This window comes from Mauremys reevesii, linkage group 17 (genome assembly GCF_016161935.1).
Source record: "Mauremys reevesii isolate NIE-2019 linkage group 17, ASM1616193v1, whole genome shotgun sequence".
Classification (NCBI taxonomy): domain Eukaryota; kingdom Metazoa; phylum Chordata; order Testudines; family Geoemydidae; genus Mauremys; species Mauremys reevesii.
The window spans coordinates 11,941,234-11,959,748 of record NC_052639.1 but is presented as its reverse complement, the minus strand read 5'-3'; the positions used below and the strand labels follow the sequence as shown (position 1 = coordinate 11,959,748).

The 18,515-nt window shown below is 49.1% G+C and overlaps 2 non-coding genes across 2 annotated transcripts; one reads left to right on the top strand and one right to left on the bottom strand.

Annotated features, from left to right (window-relative positions):
- Nucleotides 1–13,233: 13,233 nt before the first annotated feature.
- TRNAK-UUU lies at nucleotides 13,234–13,306 on the top strand. The gene has a single exon. It is a non-coding gene; the product is annotated as a tRNA-Lys (tRNA).
- Nucleotides 13,307–14,355: 1,049 nt separating this feature from the next.
- On the bottom strand, nucleotides 14,356–14,429 carry TRNAT-UGU. Its single transcript has one exon. It is a non-coding gene; the product is annotated as a tRNA-Thr (tRNA).
- Between the last annotated feature and the right edge of the window lie 4,086 nt (nucleotides 14,430–18,515).

The following is an 18,515-nucleotide window of genomic DNA, read 5'->3' as shown; positions in this document are numbered from 1 at the left end:
CCAGTGCAGCAGTCTGGGAGTTGACCTTGTTTGTGGAGACAGAGGCAAAAATCATTCAGTACATTAGCTTTTTCCACATCCTCTGTCACTAGGTTGCCTCTCTCATTCAGGAAGGAGCCCACACTTTCCTTGACTTTCTTCTTGTTGCTAACATACCTGAAGAAATCCTTCTTGTTACTCTTAACATCCCTTGCTAGTTGCAACTCCAAGTGTGATTTGGACTTCCTGATTTCACTCCTACATGCCTGAGCAATATTTTTATATTCCTCACTGGTCAATTGTCCAATCTTCCACTTTTTAAGCTTCTTTTTGCGTTTAAGATCAGCAAGGATTTCACTGTTAAGCCAAGCTGGTTGCCTGCCATATTTACTATTCTTTCTACAGATCAGGATGGTTTTTCCTGCACTCTCAATAAGGATTCTTTAAAATACAGCCAGCTCTCCTGGACTCCTCTCCCCCTCATGTTATTCTCCCAGGGGATCCTGCCCATCAGCTTCCTGAGGGAGTCAAAGTCTGCTTTTCTGAAGTCCAGGGTCTGTATTCTGCTGCTCTCCTTTTTTCCTTGTGTCAGGATCCTGAACTCGACCATGTCATGGTCACTGCATCCCAGGTTCCCATCCACTTTTGCTTCCCTACTAACTCTTCTCTGTTTATGAGCAGCAGGTCAAGAACAGCTTTGCCCCTAGTTGGTTCCTCCAGCACTTGCACCAGGAACTTGTCCCCTACACTTTCCAGAAACTTCCTGGATTGTCTGTGCACTGCTGTATTGCTCTCCCAGCAGATATCAGGGTGATTAAAGTCTACCATGAGAACAAGGGCCTGCGATCTAGTAACTTCTGCTAGTTGCCGGAAGAAAGCCTTGTCCACCTCATCCCCCTGGTCTGGTGGTCTATAGCAGACTACCACCACGACATCACCCTTGTTGCTCACACTTCTAAACTTAATCCAGAGACTCTCAGGTTTTTCTGCAGTTTCATACTGGAGCTCTGAGCAGTCATACTGCTCTCTTACATACAATGCAACTCCCCCATCTTTTCTGCCCTGCCTGTCCTTCCTGAACAGTTTATATCCATCCATGACAGTACGCCAGACATGTGAGTTATCCCACCAAGTCTCTGTTAGTCCAAGTCACCTGGTCTCATCTTAGACTCCATCTTCATATTGCTCTTCTCCTTCCCAGAACTCCGGCTCTGCTCCTCAGACCTGTCTGTTGTGTATTTGGTTGTCATGGGTTTTGTTACTATGGCAACTGAGTTAGACTATTAGGATAGCTCAGCCTGTTTCAACCGGCTGAGTGAGCTCTCTGTATATCTGTAAATAAAATGGAGGTTTTGGTTAGCGGCCTGCTCTCTGGCCTCAGGTGATTGCTTCCTACACCGGCTGCCCCAAGGATATAACACTGGCGACGAGGATGGGATTCCGGTGCTGCTCCAGTAACAGAAGGAAGTAGAAGTTAAGGTAAAGAACAAACAAACAAAAAAGCTGCTTGTTTGCACTGACTGTGAAAGTGAAACTAAAAATCATGGCTACTCTGACCAGGCCCCTGGAGCCTTTTGATGAGAATACAGAGCAGTGGCATGTGTATACTGAGCGTTTTGAGCTTTTTGGTATTGCAAATGACATTACAGAAGCGAAGAAGGTGCCAATATTCTTAACTGTTGTAGGGGCTAAAACCTACTCTCTGCTACGCAGCTTACTACACCCTGTTAAGCCTGAGACTAAATCTTACAGTGACATTGTGGAAATCCTGGGGTCTCATTTCTCCCCAAAACCACTGGTAATTGCTGAAAGATATAGGTTCCACAAAAGAGACCAAAAGGAAGATGAAACAGTTGTACAATTTGTAGCCATTTTAAAAAAGCTAGCAGAACACTGTGAATTTAAAGAGATGTTAAATGATGCCCTGCGTGACAGGTTAGTGTGTGGCCTCTGCAGTGAAGCTATACGGAAGCGCCTACTGACAGAGGCTCAGCTTACATTACAGAAGGCTGTTGATATTGCTGTCTCCATGGAACTGGCTACAAGGGAGGCACAATACATCGGTGTATCCCCTAGGGTGCAAAAAGTGTCACAAGAACCGACCCACAAAACGGTGCAGAGTCAAGAATGTTACCGCTGTGGTAAGCTGGGTCACCAGGCATCAGAACGCTGGTATAAGGACCTGGTGTGTCGACACTGTGGCAAAAAGGGACACATTGAGTATGCCTGTAAACAAAAGAAAAAGAGGCCTGTGCTCTGGCCGACAAAAAGAGGAACCTTGCATACCCTAGAGCAGACCCAGGATGATCAAGGTGACACCTCCTCACAAGAGGAAGTGCCACTGCATGTTTTGTCTTTGGCAGCGGGCTCACATTTATACTGGGTACCCCCTTAATTGGAGGGCAACACTATATGCATGGAACTAGACACCGGTGCAGCTGTCTTGCTGGTTCCTGAGACTGTGTATAAGGAAAAGCTACAGCATCTTCCGCTTAAGGCAACAAAAACTGTTCTGAAGACGTATACAGGTGAAGCTGTGCCCATGTTGGGCACTATTGATGTTAAGGTGGAGCTCAATGGACAGGCGGCTAAATTGCCACTGTTTGTGGTGAGAGGTGACTACCCAGCCTTAATGGGTAGGTCTTGGCTTGGGAAGATTCAGCTGAACTGGGCAGAAGTGCACCGGATGACTAAAGAAGAAACCAGTCTAACCCTATACTAAGGAAACATGCTGCTGTTTTGGAGATGATTTGGGAAGTATGAAGGGAATCACTGTGACATTGAACATTAAACCTGGCAGTCCACCAAAATATCTGAAAGCCCGAACTGTGCCATATGCCATCAGGCCAAAAGTTGAAGCAGACCTGGAGCGCCTGGTCACCAATGGAGTCCTAATACCAGTTACCCATAGCTCATGGGCCACTCCTATCGTTCCAATAGTGAAGAAAGATGGCTCTCTCCGGATTTGCGGTGATTTTAAAGTCACTGTCAACCCAGTGTTGTGTGCAGAGCAATACCGCTTCCCCGCATCGATGACCTCTTCGCAGGCCTGGCTGGGGGACAAAAGTTCAGTAAGATTGATCTGAGTCAAGCATATTTACAGATGCACGTCGATGAAAAGTCCCAAGAGCTGTTGACTATTGTGACTCATAAGGGGCTTTATCGATACTGTCGCCTACCCTTCGGAATTATACTTCCAGAGCTAAATGGGTCCCGGCCACAGTCATCACTCAAACAGGACCTGTTTCCTATACAGTCTGGACTGCAGAGAATCTTACCTGGCGGCAACATGTAGATCAGCTGTTGCCAGGTCATGCCAGTCTTCAGGACCCATCTGCAGTTGAGGGGTCTGACTTCACCCCTCCTGGTGAGACACCGAATCATGAGTCACCTGTTCCTGACTGTTCTCCTCCATTACTGCCTGCAGCTGAGATACCCCTTTGCCCAGCACGAGCTGATACCACCTCCTCACCTATTCGTGCTGCGGACCCTGAGCCCCTAGTACTTTCGGGTGCAACAACACCAGAAGTTCGCCGTAATCCACCTAGAGACAGAAGGCCTCCTCATCGGCTGGATCTTTAGTTAGGGCGAACCCACGGTTATGGGGCAAAATAATCCCCAGGGTTTAGCCGGGAATGGAGGCAGTCTACCTTCCTTCTCTAGTTTAGTGTGTGTTTTATTTAGGGGATGTTCTTATTAGGGGGGGAGGAATATGTTGTGTATTTGGTTGTCATGGGTTTTGTTACTATGGCAACTGAGTTAGACTATTAAGGGATAGCTCAGCCGGTTTCAACCGGCTGAGTGAGCTCTCTGTATATCTGTAAATAAAATGGAGGTTTTGGTTAGCTGCCTGCTCTCTGGCCTCAAGTGATTGCTTCCTACACCGGCTGCCCCAAGGATATAACACTGTCTGTCCTCAGCTCTGCAGGCAGAGGGGAAGGGGCATCGTGGGAACACACACGCCCCATTCCAGACACCACATGGCATCCACAGGGCTACCAAACCGTGTCACCTTTGGCCAAAAACCACACCCCACTCCAAGGGAGCAAAATGCCTTTGTGAGCCCAGCACCCACCCCCACACCAAGCCCAGCCAAACTGGGAGCTTGCCCCGCTTCCTGGGCTCACGGATGGAGAAGTTTGGTGGGTAGTGGGGCCCTGAGGGCCTGGCTCAGTGTGTGAATGAGTGACTGGTATATATGAGGGGGCCAGGTGTGGGGTTGGGAGTCCAGGAGGACCCAAGGGAAGGGACTAGGGGATTCGGGGTAGCGGCGGGTAGGGTTACCAAGGTGCACGGTGGGAATGGGGGATTTAGAGACCCCAGAGAGGATGGGTGGGGTGGGTTGAAGGGCCCCACGGGGGCTGAAAAGGGGACCCTGGCAGGTTGGGGGGAGCAGAGAGTGGAGATGAGGGACTCACACACTGGGGATGGAGGGGGCCGTGGGGTGACAGGGACATGGGACCCAACCCTGGAGAAATGGGTTGGAGTTGATGGGGCGGGGTGGGAGGACGACACTCGGGGAGGCAGCACATTGACAGGGCAAAGGAAAATGCCACAGAGAGAAGACAGGGTGGGGGAGGGTGCGCTGGGGATGAGGGGGAGGCTGGGGGGTGAACTACGGGGAGTTTGGGTAGCAGGACTGAGGGGTTCCCAGGGGCAGGGCAGGGCAGGGCTGGGGAGGGGTGGATGGGGGCTTGAAGGGACCCAGGACAGGGCATGTTGGGGGTTGAGGGGATGTCAGGGCCCTTTCTGGAGGGCCAAAATCTCAGTATTCTAGTAGCTTGTTTGCTGACCAGATGTATTTATTATTTGCAGGTTCTTTGTGCTGCTACTTATGGGCAGTTTCCTCCTTCCCTCCCCCATCAGCTAGGTAATTTGCATTCACACAGAGGCTTTCTTGGCTTGCCTCTGGATCCAATGCTATCAGCAGCTCAGAGACTGTTTTAAAAGGGACAGGTTCCACTTCCTCCAGAGTTCCGATTACTTTTCACTTTCATCTCCTGCTCCGAAACACACAGAGATCTGAAAAAGAAAGCACAATCTATTCTGGCTCCTGTTGGAGCCCTAACAGGATTTTAATGAAGTACCATGTTTTGTTTGCATTTCTTTTACCCCTTCTCCAATATACACTGCACATGTCCTGGGAAATCATTTAACCTCCATTATATCAGCCATATTAATTTTACACAAGCTGTGACTGCCTCCCATGCCCACAGAGTTTTCATGCACCCCCAAAGTGACAGTCAGATCCCCCAGAGCCACCCCAAGGCTCAGTGTGCCAATCATTGCTCCCCTTTTCCTTTTCCTGTGCGCACACAATTCTATTTGGTCTAACATCCCTTGCACTGTGATTACTCTTTTTACACAACTGTACCCCGATTACCAGGGGCGGCTCCAGACCCCAGGACGCCAAGCATGTGCTTGGGGCGGCATGCCGCGGGGGGCGCTCTGCCGGTCGCCAGGACGGCGACAGGCGGCTCCGGTGGACCTCCCACAGGCGTGCCTGCGGCGGGTCCGCTGGTCCCGCGCGGCTTCGGTGGAGCTGCTGGACCAGCGGACCCTCCGCAGGCATGTATGCGGGAGGTCCACCAGAGCCACGGGACCGGCAACCGGCAGAGCTCCCCCCGCGTCATGTCGCCGTGCTTGGGGCAGCTAAATGTCTAGAGCCGCCCCTGCTCCTCAAGCAGCTCAGTGGATGGGAATCTTAGAGTCACCCTGGTGCTTTAGGAGCAGAAACCCCCACAGAGCTTCCATGCAATTGGCACTTTGCCATCACTGCTCAGGACTGTAACCTGTGCAGGGAGACTGGCTGGGCCATATGCCAGCTGGGCATGAGCAAAGCAGCAGGGGTGAAAGGCAAACGTGGGGAGTGAACCCAGGGCCTTATACATGTGAATCAGGCACTGTACCACTGAGCCACATCCCCAAACAGGCCTTCTTTGCTGACTGTTACACTCAGAGCCTGCCTCTTTCCAACGCATCCAGTGGCTTATAAGCTTCACGGGAAACCCTTTCCCCCCAGTCATGCTCTCGTGCAGGTTGCTGGTTCTTAGGGGTCACTTTGCAGCAGGGCCAGATTCGATGTGTGGGGCGGAGAGAGTGTGCGCGCCCTGGACTCAAGGTTAGCTCAAAAAAAAAAAAAAGGCAAGGGAAAAACTGCTGGCTGGGAGCTGAATATGCAGGACAAAGGGTTGGGATTCTTCTCCGCTCAGATTTGTTATGGAGCTGGCAGTCTCCCAAATGATGGTCTGTTCCTTCCTCAAAATGCCGGCTAACCCTCTCCTTTTCAATTTAAAGCTCCATGAAAGGAAAAAATAATGAGGAAGAAAGCATAGATGCTATGGATGTACTTAAGAAAGGAGCTGGAGAGATAAAGGACCAAAGGAAGGAAAGTATCAATGTTTCTGCCTGGTTTTAAACCAGGGATCTTTTGCAAGTTAGGCAAATGTGATAACCACTAGACTACAGAAACCAGCTGCTGTCAATTTTGGGGCCCTTTTCTAAGGCTTTCTCAGTAGCTGCTACACCAGTTGATTTGCCTTTGAAGAACAGGGAAACAAAGGGCACCAAGAACTTATGTTTTTTGGATGAGCCAAGAAAAGGGAGTAGCATTGTCCCCCTCGGTAGGCCCTGTTCAATTCCAGGTCAGAAAGCAAAACTCTTCTGCAAGAATATCCAAAAAATATTGTGTTTCACTTCACTTCATAAGTACAGTTGTGTGGCAATTAAATGATGACTCTAAAGTTTCATAAAAGCAAAGAACATTAAACAAAATAGTGTGGGAAATACAGATGTATCTGAGAAAATGGCTTGGAATGAAGGAAGACAAAATTGATGGGTCGAGAGAACAGGCCCTGTTTCCCCCTGGTTTGGAGCTTCTCTCACAACTACTGGAATAGCAAAGCTAAGCAAATGGGGTTCTATTGTTGCACAGGAGATTGAAGTGAGGCCATTTTCTCCAGATGGTCATGTCAGCAGTGGATTTGAAACCACGTCTCTATGCAGAGACCAGAACACCCGAGAGATAGGAAAAAAGTGTCTTGAAACTAGCACTTTCGACCAGTCCACCATCCTGCTGCTACAAAGACTCTGACTTATGAACCCTAGTTTTTGTTAATAATTGATGAACTCTTTAGGGCGGTCGAGTTGGCACATCTCTTTCAAAAATGGCCATCTACGTGACCAGGGAGAGGCGGTTGGCCAATGGAGACTCCTGCGACTGTGGGGCTTGTTTCGATCCTTAGTCCATTCACGTCTCTGGGCGGAGTTCCTCTGGGCGGCGTCCGCTGGCTCCTTGACGCCTTTGAGGAGCGGTGGGCGCTGTCCGGGTTCTCTGCTCGGTGTCCCCGTCAGGCTCCTTCTTATGACCCTTTGACCGCACTTCTGTCCCTGTTCTTTTATTAGTTGTCCCCTGCAATTAGTGGGTTTCTGAGGCCCTGTGGAACCTCCCTTAGGATGGGGATCTGTTAGCATGGGGCGGGCTTTGCCCGCCTGCTTCCTGGAAACCCAATAGATACATGGTCTTTCTCTCTCACACACACTCCCCACCCCTTTGTTCTCCTTGGCTATGATGCAATCAGAATGCTTCAATGGAATTATTTCTCTAACATCCCATCATACCAAATAGGAACTCCTGAGACCTTCTACAGCACAGCTGAATTTTAGACCCACTCACCCAGACCTAAAGTTACACGTTTCCTGGAGTTCCATGAGTTCTGCGGTGTTGTAATCTCCCGCTCATGTTTTAAGTGAACAAAAGATGGGTGCTGGCATTCTGAGACAGTAATGGTGAACCTCAAAATCCTGCCCTGGGGCCAGACAGTTAAGCAACCAGCACCCACAACCTCTACCATGATAGCATCCTGTCTGGGAACAACTCACTGATCAATAGCTGGGGTGTGAAATCCTCATTTCTGTGTTGTTCTATCACTGTAGTCCCCATTTTCCTATTGCTTGTCTGTATAATCTCTGTCTGGTGCTGTGATTCTTTCTGTCTGCTGTATAATTAATTTGTTGAGTGTAAACCAATTAAGGTGGTGGGGTATAATTGGTTAGATAATCATGTTACACTATGTTAGGATTGGTTAGTTACATTTCAGTAAAATGCTTGGTTAAGGTATAGCTAAGCAGAACTCCAGTTTTACTATATAGTCTGCAGTCAATCAGGAAGTAAGGGGGGAATGGGAATGGGGGGTAGGGGAATTGGAATTATGTTTTGCTAAGGGGGAATAGGAACAGGGAAGGGAACAGGGACACAGGCAAGGCTCTGTGGTGTCAGAGCTGGGAAGGGGACACTGAGGAAGGAAATTGGAATCATTACTCATTGGAAGTTTACCCCAATAAACATTGAATTGTTTGCACCTTTGAACTTCGTGTATTGCTGCTCTCTGGTCACGCAAGAAGGACCAGGAATGGGAGGGTGTTGGGATAAACCTCTAACAAGTACGTCTTTCAGGTGTGAAAACCCCAGAACCAGTATAATTAAGCTGACCTAAGCCGTGGTTAGATAGTGCTAAATGAAAGGAAAGATTGTTCTGTCAATGTAGCTATTACAGGGATGCAAAACCACTCCTCACTGTAGCAACTGTCTTCTCCAAAGTGCTACAGCAGTATTTTAAGTGTAGCCAGCCTCAGAGTGAGACTAGGGCCTGGTCTACACTAGGCGTTTAAATCGGTTTTAGGAGCGTAAACCGATTTAACGCCAAAACCGTCCACACTAGGAGGCACCTTATATCGATTTTAATGGCCCTTTAAACTGAGTTTCTGTACTCTCCCTAACGAGAGGAGTAACGCTAGTATCGGTATTAACATATCGGATTAGGGTTAGTGTGGACGCTGATCGACGGTATTGGCCTCCGGAGCTATCCCACAGTGCACCAGTGACCGCTCTGGACCGCAATCTGAACTCGGATGCAGTGGTCAGGTAAACAGGAAAAGCCCGCGAACTTTTGAATATTTCCTGTTTGCCCAGCGTGGAGCTCCGATCAGCACGGGTGGTGATGCAGTCCGAAATCAAAATAAAAGAGCTCCCGCATGGACCATGCGGATGTGATCGCTGTAAGGGCAGGCAAATCCGTTCTATCAGCGCCCGTTACAGAAGATGAAATTCAGAATCCTTTTTAAAAATCTCCAGACAGACGCCATAGCAGGGACTCAGCGCACTGCAGCGTGACAAGCGTAACGGAAAGCCAAAGAATCAAATGGATGCTCATGGACTGGAGGACTGAAGCTATCCCACAGTTCCTGCAGCCTCCGAAAAGTATTTGCATTCTTGGCTGAGCTCCAAATGCTTCTAGGGTCCAACACAGTGTCCGCGGGTCAGGCATAGCTTGGCAATCTACTCACCCACCCCCACCCACCCCCAGAAGCGAAAGGTAAAACAATCCTCTGACTCTTTTACATGTCACCCTATCTTTACTGAATGCTGCAGATAGACGCGATAGTGCAGCACTCAACACCAGCATCCTTGCTCCCCCCCCCCCACCATGGGCGGCTGATGGTACAAAAAGATGGAAATCCATCCTCAGCATCAGCTGATCGTGCAAAAAGCTGGAAATCCATCCTCATCATCAGCCTATTGGCCCTAATTTTTTCTGGTGGATGGATGGTGCAATATGGCTGGTAACCATCCTCATCATAGCAACAGGGGGCTGAGCTCCATCAGCCCCCACCCTTCATGTGTAAAGAAAAGATTCAGTTGCCCCTGGACTAGCAGTGGGATGCTGGGCTTCTCTCCTATACACTGCTTAATGTCCTGTCTGGACTATCATAGCAGCTGGAGGCTGCCTTCCACTCATTTCTCACTAACAAGTCAGTGTGTCTTATTCCTGCATTCTTTATTAATTCATCACACAAGTGGGGGGACAATGCTACGGTAGCCAAGAAAGGCTGGGGGAAGAACGGAATCAACAGGTGGGGTTGTTACAGGAGCACCCCCTGTGAATAGCATACAGATCATAATTTCTGCAGGCTCTGACACAGAGCAGCTGTGCTCTCTGGTTCTATAATACGGTGGTTCTCTAGTACACTTGCCTATATTAGGCAGCACTGATTCTATTTTTAGATACCAAAAAGGAGGGATTGACTCAGGGAGTCATTCCCAATTTTTGCTTTTGCGCCCCTGGCTGATCGGCCAGGGCACTTATGACAGCAGCTAATGGTACAAAACGATGGAAGGTGCAATATGGCTAGTAACCAATCTTGGCTTTTGCGCCCTGGCTGATCGGCCAGGGGCACTAGCAGCAAATGGTACAAAAGGACTGGTAGCCATGATCATCCTCAGTTCCAATTTATGGAAGGGTTTGGATGGTGCAATATGGCTAGTAACCATCTCTGCTGTCATGCAAAAGCAAAAGCATGCTTCTGTGTAGCGCTGCTGAATCGCCTCTGTGAGCGGCATCTAGTACACATACGGTGAGAGTCACAAACGGCAAAACAAGCTCCATGATTGCCATGCTATGGCATCTGCCAGGGCAATCCAGGGGAAAAAGGCACAAAATGCTTGTCTGCCGTTGCTTTCCCAGACGAAGGAGTGACTGACGACATTTACCCAGAACCACCCGCGACAATGATTTTTGCCCCATCAGGCACTGGGATCTCAACCCGGAAGTTCCAAGGGGCGGGGGAGGCTGCGGGAACTATGGGATAGCTAGGGAATAGCTACCCACAGTGCAACGCTCCAGAAATCGACGCTAGCCACGGACCATGGACGCACACCACCGATTTAATGTGCTTAGTATGGCCGCGCTCCACCCGATTTTATAAATTCTGTTTTACAAAACCGGTTTATGCAAATTCGGAATAATCCCGTAGTGTAGACGTACCCTAGATCTGGCCCCAGTTTGGCTCTGTGGATGCTCAGGCACTAAGACAACAGTAATGACAATATACTGCAGCTGTAGCTGGCAGGATTTGAACCTGCGTGGAGAGACCACAAAGGATTTCTCGTCCATTCCATTAACCAGGGATAGTTGATTATTTTATCAAGAGCCAAATTTCTTGGTCAAGGTCTAGTCAATGTCTAGATACCAGAGAAAATAATAAGAAGTATATAGAAAAATTTTGCAGTCACTATGGGCATAACTATGACGATTGTTTCGTGTTTCACTCTATATATTTGGCACCACTGCCTTTCCCTTTAGTCTTGTAGTTTACCAAGGGTAAAACTAAACATCTCTTCAGATACCAGGGAGTGTTTATGTCCATTCCTGTGAGCTACACAGGGGTTTGATGTAGCGGCTTTCAATCCTCCAGCTCTGCCGGGACAAGTAACATTTCAAGGTGTCACTGAACTGAAGAAGGGAGATCATTTTTTGACAGGTTACGCCTCCTCTTAAAAGTTTTTGTCTGGCTGGCAGCCCTGGTTCCCAAGTCTCTCCTGAGGGAAGAAGGTTTCTGTGCAAAATACTAAAACTTTTAACAGAGAGGAGGGAAAGGCGATGGCCACATGATGGGGCCAGTATGTACCACAACATGGTTCTTTTATGTGGGATGACTCTGAACACTGACTGAGCTCCACTCCCTTGTCTTTGAAGAGATGTTTAGTTTTGCACTTGGGAACCTGTAAGGCTGAAGCAATGTTACGGATGGTGACACTATGATTGAAGGGTTATTTAATGTTGTAAAAATTGTTAAAAACACTGAGCTTAAACTGGAACTGCCTGTTGTTAAAGGCTGGTTTCCCCACGTCAGTTCCATAAGCTCTGCTAGAAACACCCTGGGTTCTCTCCTGCCTCAGTGGGAACTGGAGGGAATCGTCCCCTGCTGCCCTTGGCTCCAGGCTGGTTTTTCTGGGGAGGGGACGTGGAATTGATTTGTTTGCTGTTGAGAAGGGAGCCAGGCCAGTTCTCAGGGAACGAGAACTCCCAGCATCTTCCCAGCCCAGCCCAGCCCAGGCTGCTGCCCTGTCCCAGCCTCTGTTCCCCTGGGGGCCCTGCGTGTTTGACTCTAGAGCAGGCCGGGAGCAGCAGCTGAGGCAGAGGACAGCCTGGGCCAGGCAGATGCTAGGAGCAGAGCACCAGAGGCCTCTACTGGCTCCCTCCCCAGCAGCAAACAATCAGTCCCCACCCGCACCCCGGGACAGCAGCCTGGAGCCAAGGACAGTGCCCAGTGGGGGTTTCTCTTTTTCCTGTTCCTGGGGTGAGCAGGGACCTGGGGGTGTTTCTAGCAGGGCAGTTGCAACTGAATTGGGGAACCAGCTTTTAATAACAGGCAGCTCAAGTTCAGACTAATTTTGTTACAATTTTCTTTATAATGTAAAATAATTCAAAAGTAAACGGGCAGGAATGATTGGAACTCTTTTCTCCCGGGCATAGAAAGAAACGGCTTTTTGGCTTTTCATGATCCCGGAGTCAGGTTCATTCACTGTTCAGAAGCAACGTGCTCAGAAGCCTGTTGTGTTTCATTTCTTAGGTTCTGCTGCCATCGTGTGACCATTTCCTTCCCCTCCTTTCTGTCCAAAGCGCAGAGCCCAGTCCCTCCAGGGAGAGGACATCTTTCATCTTTCCTTCCTCAACAGCCCCCTTCCTTGGAGAGCCCTTTGCTGGGGTCTGGGTGGGGAACAGCCATTTCTGAGGATTAATTTCACACCATATTTGGTGTTGATATATAGATTTTACAGGCAGACTAGATCACTAGGGACCTCTGCTCTGACCTGATTCAGAACAGAGTCCAGAGAATTTTATCCAGTGACTCCTACAACCACCCCAAGATCTTCTGGCTGAACGAGGAAGGTTCATTCAGAAAGTCATTGTGTTTGGATGTAAAGGTGGGAAATGATGGGAAATTGGCCCTCTTTCAAGTTTAAATGTTGTAACTTCTACATCTAGACCGGGGTGGCCAACCTGAGCCTGAGAAGGAGCCAGAATTTCCCAATGTAACTGCCAAACATGCACCTTTGTATGCAACTGCTGAGTCAGTTGTGAACCTTGCTACCATTATCATTATCCCTTCGAAATGATGATGGTGATGGACACTCGGCTCGATATCCCAGTGTGCCCTGGACGTCTACAGGTTGCATTAGCCAATCCAACCATTTGGCACTTGCAGATGGGCACCTCTGTATTGTGCCTGAGTCTTGTACAGCTATGAGAGGCTGGTAGATGCCGATATTTTCCCCTCTTTTTAACCAGCACTAATACCAGGCCAGGCCAGGGCTGGGAAGAGAGAGAGAGCAGCAGGTTTCCCCAATAGTTTCCTGCTTGATTTTTCTTGACTAGCTTCACCTCTGCACCAACTTGCACTTTTCCTATGTGAGCCTGGCTAGCTCAGTTGGCAGAGCATCAGACTTTTAATCTGAGGGTCCAGGGTTCAAGTCCCTGGTCAGGTGATAAACTTCTCAGTATGATTGTAAAAATCTGACTTTCTGGATTCTTCTTTGGTGTTACTCTTTCTCTTCAGGATTTTCCTTTCCTAAGAAGGGCCTTTGTGTGGGGGGGATTGAAGGAACAACTCCTTGACATCCCCTCTGTCCTTGCAGCCTGGAGGAATAAAGGCCTCTGGGCATAGAGCATGTTCCTCCCCTGCACACACAAACACACAGAATATCCCTAAGGAATTAGAATCACCTGCTGCCTTCCCCTGTCCTGCTGGATCCCCAAATGAAGATGCCCTTCAGCCCAAACCCATGTCCCCTCTTTTCCCAGTGCCCCTCAGACCCAACCCTCAGTCCCTCCTATGCTCACTGCTCCTCACTCCCAACTGGAGCCTGCTCCTCTTCACCCTTCTCCTCTGTCCCAACCCACAGCCCCCTCCTATTCCCAGTGCCCCTCAATCCCAACCCACAGCCCCCTCCTAGTCCCAGTGCCCTCAATCCCAACCCACAGACCCCCTCCTCATGCTGCTCCTCAATCCCAACCCACGGCTCCTCCTTCCCTCCAGCAGCAGGTGCTTCAGACCCCTCAGGAAGATTTTCTTGCAAGGTTTCGTGTATGAGTCTGCATGTGGATTTCACAGTATGTTGGAAATAGGTTGGGTTGCTTGTCGAAATGATCACTGGTGGCTGGTGTTGGATTCCCAGTCTCCATGTTATTGGGGCAGGAGAAACAAAGTGTTGTTATCCTTGATGTGTGAATCAAGGACTCAACCCTGTGTGTAAACTAAATGAGCTGCCCACAGATTCTGGAAGCCATAATGAGCATTTGGTGCGATAGCTCAGACCTGCCCCTGTCCCAGAGGGAGGGGACCACCTGCAAGGGGCTTGGACCACTGACCTATCAGCTCTTAACTCCCAAACTTTCAGTAACTCTATTATCAGTGCCAGTGAGTGTAATTTAAACCATAAGAAAAACCACACTGGGCTAGACCAAAGGTCCATCTAGCTCTGTATTTTATCTTCTGACAGTAGCTAATACCAGGTGCTCTAAAAGCATCTCAACAAGGCACCACTGGGAGTTGAACCCAGCATCTCCTGTTTACAAAACAGGTACTTTAACCAGCTAAACCATGGTGCCTGCCTGTGGCTAAAGTAGAGTGTCTGCTCACACCTGACTCCCTGCATCCCCACCTGGGCCCCACAAAGCAGAGCAGCAGGTGAGGTTTTTCTTGCAAGCTCTGTGTGTGTATGAATCTTTGGCCAGGTCTGCACTACAAAGTTATTTCAGCAGAATTATATTGCTCAGGTGTGTGAAAAACACACTATGCTCCTCGGTTGGCACTGCAATGCCACATCTGGTGACAAACTGCCCTGTTTTGGTGACCAAATAAAACCACTTCGATGAGCTTTTTGCAGCAAACTTAAAGTGACAGAGTGTCAGTGTAGACGCTGCTGTTCATTATATCACCATAACTGGCCTCCTCCAGTATCCCACTATGCCCTCTGTGAACTCGCCTGCCCTGCATTCCTGCTACAGAGCCATGGGGCCCTCCCCTTTCATCACTCCGGGAAGTTCTGACAGCTGAGCCTGCTGCTCTGCTCCAGCAGCCAGGAGCAAATCACTGCCGTGGATGCTGCTCTCTCCCACCCTGCGAACACAGAGCAGGGTAGCGGGAACTTCCTTACATGGGGGGGGGCACCGGCATCCGAACTGTGACACCCCCAGGACACCCCTTCCCTAGAGTAGGCTCTTACCTTCTAAACAGGGACGGCTGTTTTCTAGTAAAATCAGGAAAAGGGAAGGAGAAAACTCGAAAGAGGTTCCTCCTGGCACTCATGTCCGTGAACCCGAATACTCTCTCAGTCCTCAAAGAGAGACCTGGAGAAGGAGACTTGCTGAAGCAAAGCCACAGGGGTCTCTGAGGTTTCCCTGGCCCCTCGCCCCTGTCCTGCCTGGCTGATGTCAGCATCTGTCTGTGAGGTCACCACCTCCCCACCACCTTTGACCAATAGTCTGAGGTCCTGCAAAAGGCCTTTGTGATGTCACTGCCTGTCACGGACTCACAGATCGTGCCCACTCTTGGCCCCGTGCGGTCCGTGGGGGGTGCCCCTTTCAGTGCGACAGCCCTTCACGGGGGTCCACTCTCTCTCGGGGTCAGGCCCCCCACCTCCTGGAGCCGCACCTCTCTGAGCCTTAGCACGTCTGTCTCTCGCCGTGGGCCCCCTCAGGGAGTCCACGCGCTCTGGACCCCCTGGGCCTCCTCACCCCCGAAGGGGTTGATGCCCCCTGTTCTCTAGCCCGGAGTGACCTCAGCCAGCATAAAACAGGAGGGTTTATTGAGAGTTGAACACAGCACAGGAAACTCTCAGGGCCTCAGGCCTGGCCTCTCACAGTAACAGCACATCCCAGTCCCCTTGCAGCCAGGTGGGCTCTGCCTGCTTCCCCTCGCCAGCCCAGAGCCCCCCTGCTTCCCAGCTGGGCCTCCGATATCCCGGGCCCCAGGCCCCACCTCTGTCCATTGTCTTTTCTCCAGGTAAACAGGGTTGCCTGGGCCTCCTCCCCTCTCTGCCCCCCTCTGGCTGGAACAGGTTGGTCACGGGGTCCTCTCCCCGCAGCCCATTGTCCTCTCACTGGCCAGAACTGGCTGTGACTCCTGAGCTGGGTGTCCGGGTCACCAGGTCACCAGTCGCTGGGGTCTCCATCCTCCAGGCCATCAGCCAGGGTCCCAAGTCCCTCTCCGATCCTCTGTAACAACAAACTCCCTCTCCCCTTGTTAGCCAAAAGGGCCCGATTCTCCCTGGAGCTTACCCAATTACGCCAAGGAAGCACGGAAACAGGAAGACGAGTACCATTAGCTTTATTGATCGATCAGCTGAGCGGGTGTTCTCGTCCCGGCTAATGCCCGAGAGAGACACACCTTACATGGCCGGATGGGCTTACCTTTATACCCCGAAACAAACAACTTTGTTGACGTCTTATTTGCGTTACTTGGCTGACCCTATAGGTCCTGTAAATGTATCTATAGGGAATATTGAAGTACATAGAATACATATATCAATCAAAAAGGAACAAGATATGCATAACTGTCACGGATACATCCATCATGATAACAGTGCAGCTGCACGGATACATTTATCATTGTACGGAAGACATAAGATATCCCCTTTAACCCCTTATATTATCATACTAACTACTCTTGGCTTCATGCATGAGAAGATGACCCATTAGGCTAACTGCTTTTGGCCATAAGCAGAAAAAGACAGCTGCACATATGTTACGCCAAGCGTGGGCCTTGCTGATAAGCATGAACTAGGACAAACCAAGCATTAAGCTGATAATAGCTGACACAGGCTTTTCTCTCTGCTTGCATTTTAAGGCCTTAATTTTACTTATGCTAAGGGCCTTGAGTCTACCTATGCTAAGGGCCTAGTCTTGCTAACAGGCTTGTATTGGCCTATTTTTCTAACAGCTTTCCCCCCTTAAAGCATTTTAAGAGCTTAAACTTCCCCACTCCTCTGCTTCCTTTGGCCGATCCTCTGGCCGATATAAAGTCATTATTTGCTGATAGGTAACATGGGTAGCCAGTCGTCGAACTATAGCGACCAAGCAGGGGGTGAAGCAAGCGAAGGTTATAAGGGTAACTATAACAAGCATAAAAAGCAAAAAGCCTTTACGAAACCATCCCATTTGTGGCAACCAGGATGTGAACCAGTCTGTGTCCCACCCACCCCAGGTTTGGACTGGGACGTGGGCGAGTCTGACACCCAGGGGCGGCTCCAGGCCCCAGCACACCAAGCGGGTGTGGGGGGCACTCTGCCGCTGGTCCCGCGGCTCCCATGGACCTCCTACAGGCGTGCCGGCAGAGGGTCCGTGGGTCCCGCGGCTTCAGTGGACCTCCCGCAGGCATGCCGCTGTGCTTGGGGTGGCAAAATGTCTAAAGCCGCCCCTGCTGACAACAGCTATTTCTTAGCATCGAAGCAGTTGAAGAAAACTCCATTTGAGCTGCTATATAAATTGTTTCTGGGCATTTTAGGCATTCTAAATCCTTGAACATGTGCACAGGGATGGGAAGGTGAACACGATTGCACTTTATTAGAGGTGTGTGTGTGTGTGTCCCACACCTATGTCTACGAACTTTTATGTAGCCTGATGCACAATAACGAATGGCATAGGGGTCTTCCCACAGACTAAGTACACCACAAGAGAGTGATATGCGTACATACCTGTCATCAGTGTGTACACACACGTGCACCTATGGATTAACTGTACTCTAATATTTCTGTGGGTGAGGAATGGAATCTTAAACTTTAAGTTTCAAGGGAATTAGGCTAAACTTGGTTTCCTTAAGTTTTATTCTTATTTTGTGTATTAGGTTTTGATTTAAGTTAGCCAAGTAAAACCCTAGTCAGCTTTAACAGCTCTTAGCATTTTCTAAGCACTGCATCCCTCACTTAAGAATTGAGAAACCTGAACTGCAAGGCTGGTCCTGTGTCTCTAACCACCAGGTTATCAAGGAAGGGTGTGAGTACATTAACCAAAACTTTGTTGCATATAATACTATATTCTCATATGTAACTTTTTAAATAGCAGTAATGCAATTGTAACTTTGTAACTTTTGAGTATTTTACCATTTACTTACTAATATTGATTTTAATAAAAGTCTTTAAAGCTATATCTGTCTCAGTGTGAGTTTCCTGTCATACCCTGAGGGTCCTTTATAAATTCTGTGCAGACTGATTCAGGACAAAACTTTGATCTTCTGATCAAACAGATTGGTGAGCCTACACCCATACTTAATTATTAAGATCAAATAAAATTACATTAATAAACTAAATTCCCATATTATCCAACTATATATTAGTACACCTTAAATCCGGCTACAGGCTGGTGAGCCAGCCAGGAGTCTCAAGGAGTGTGTGACAGGGATTCCAGGCATCCTTAGACCCCCTGAAAATCTCACCTGAGACATAAGTAAAGAGTTAAAGTTACAAGGAGTTAGAGAGCAAGAGTTGTGTGTCTTGCTAACTCACTGTTAAGAACACAGGAACCTGATTTCCTGTGGCTGCAGCTTGGCAGCAAGACCAGTATTTCCATTGTTTTGTGGTTTAACTTAGTTTTGATGTATCAGTTTTGAACCTTATCTTGCAAGATAAAGTAGTCGTGATGTTGTTAAATGTGTTTAAGGGGCTTTGCTGGAGGTTGAAGTTGTAACGAATGGTACCG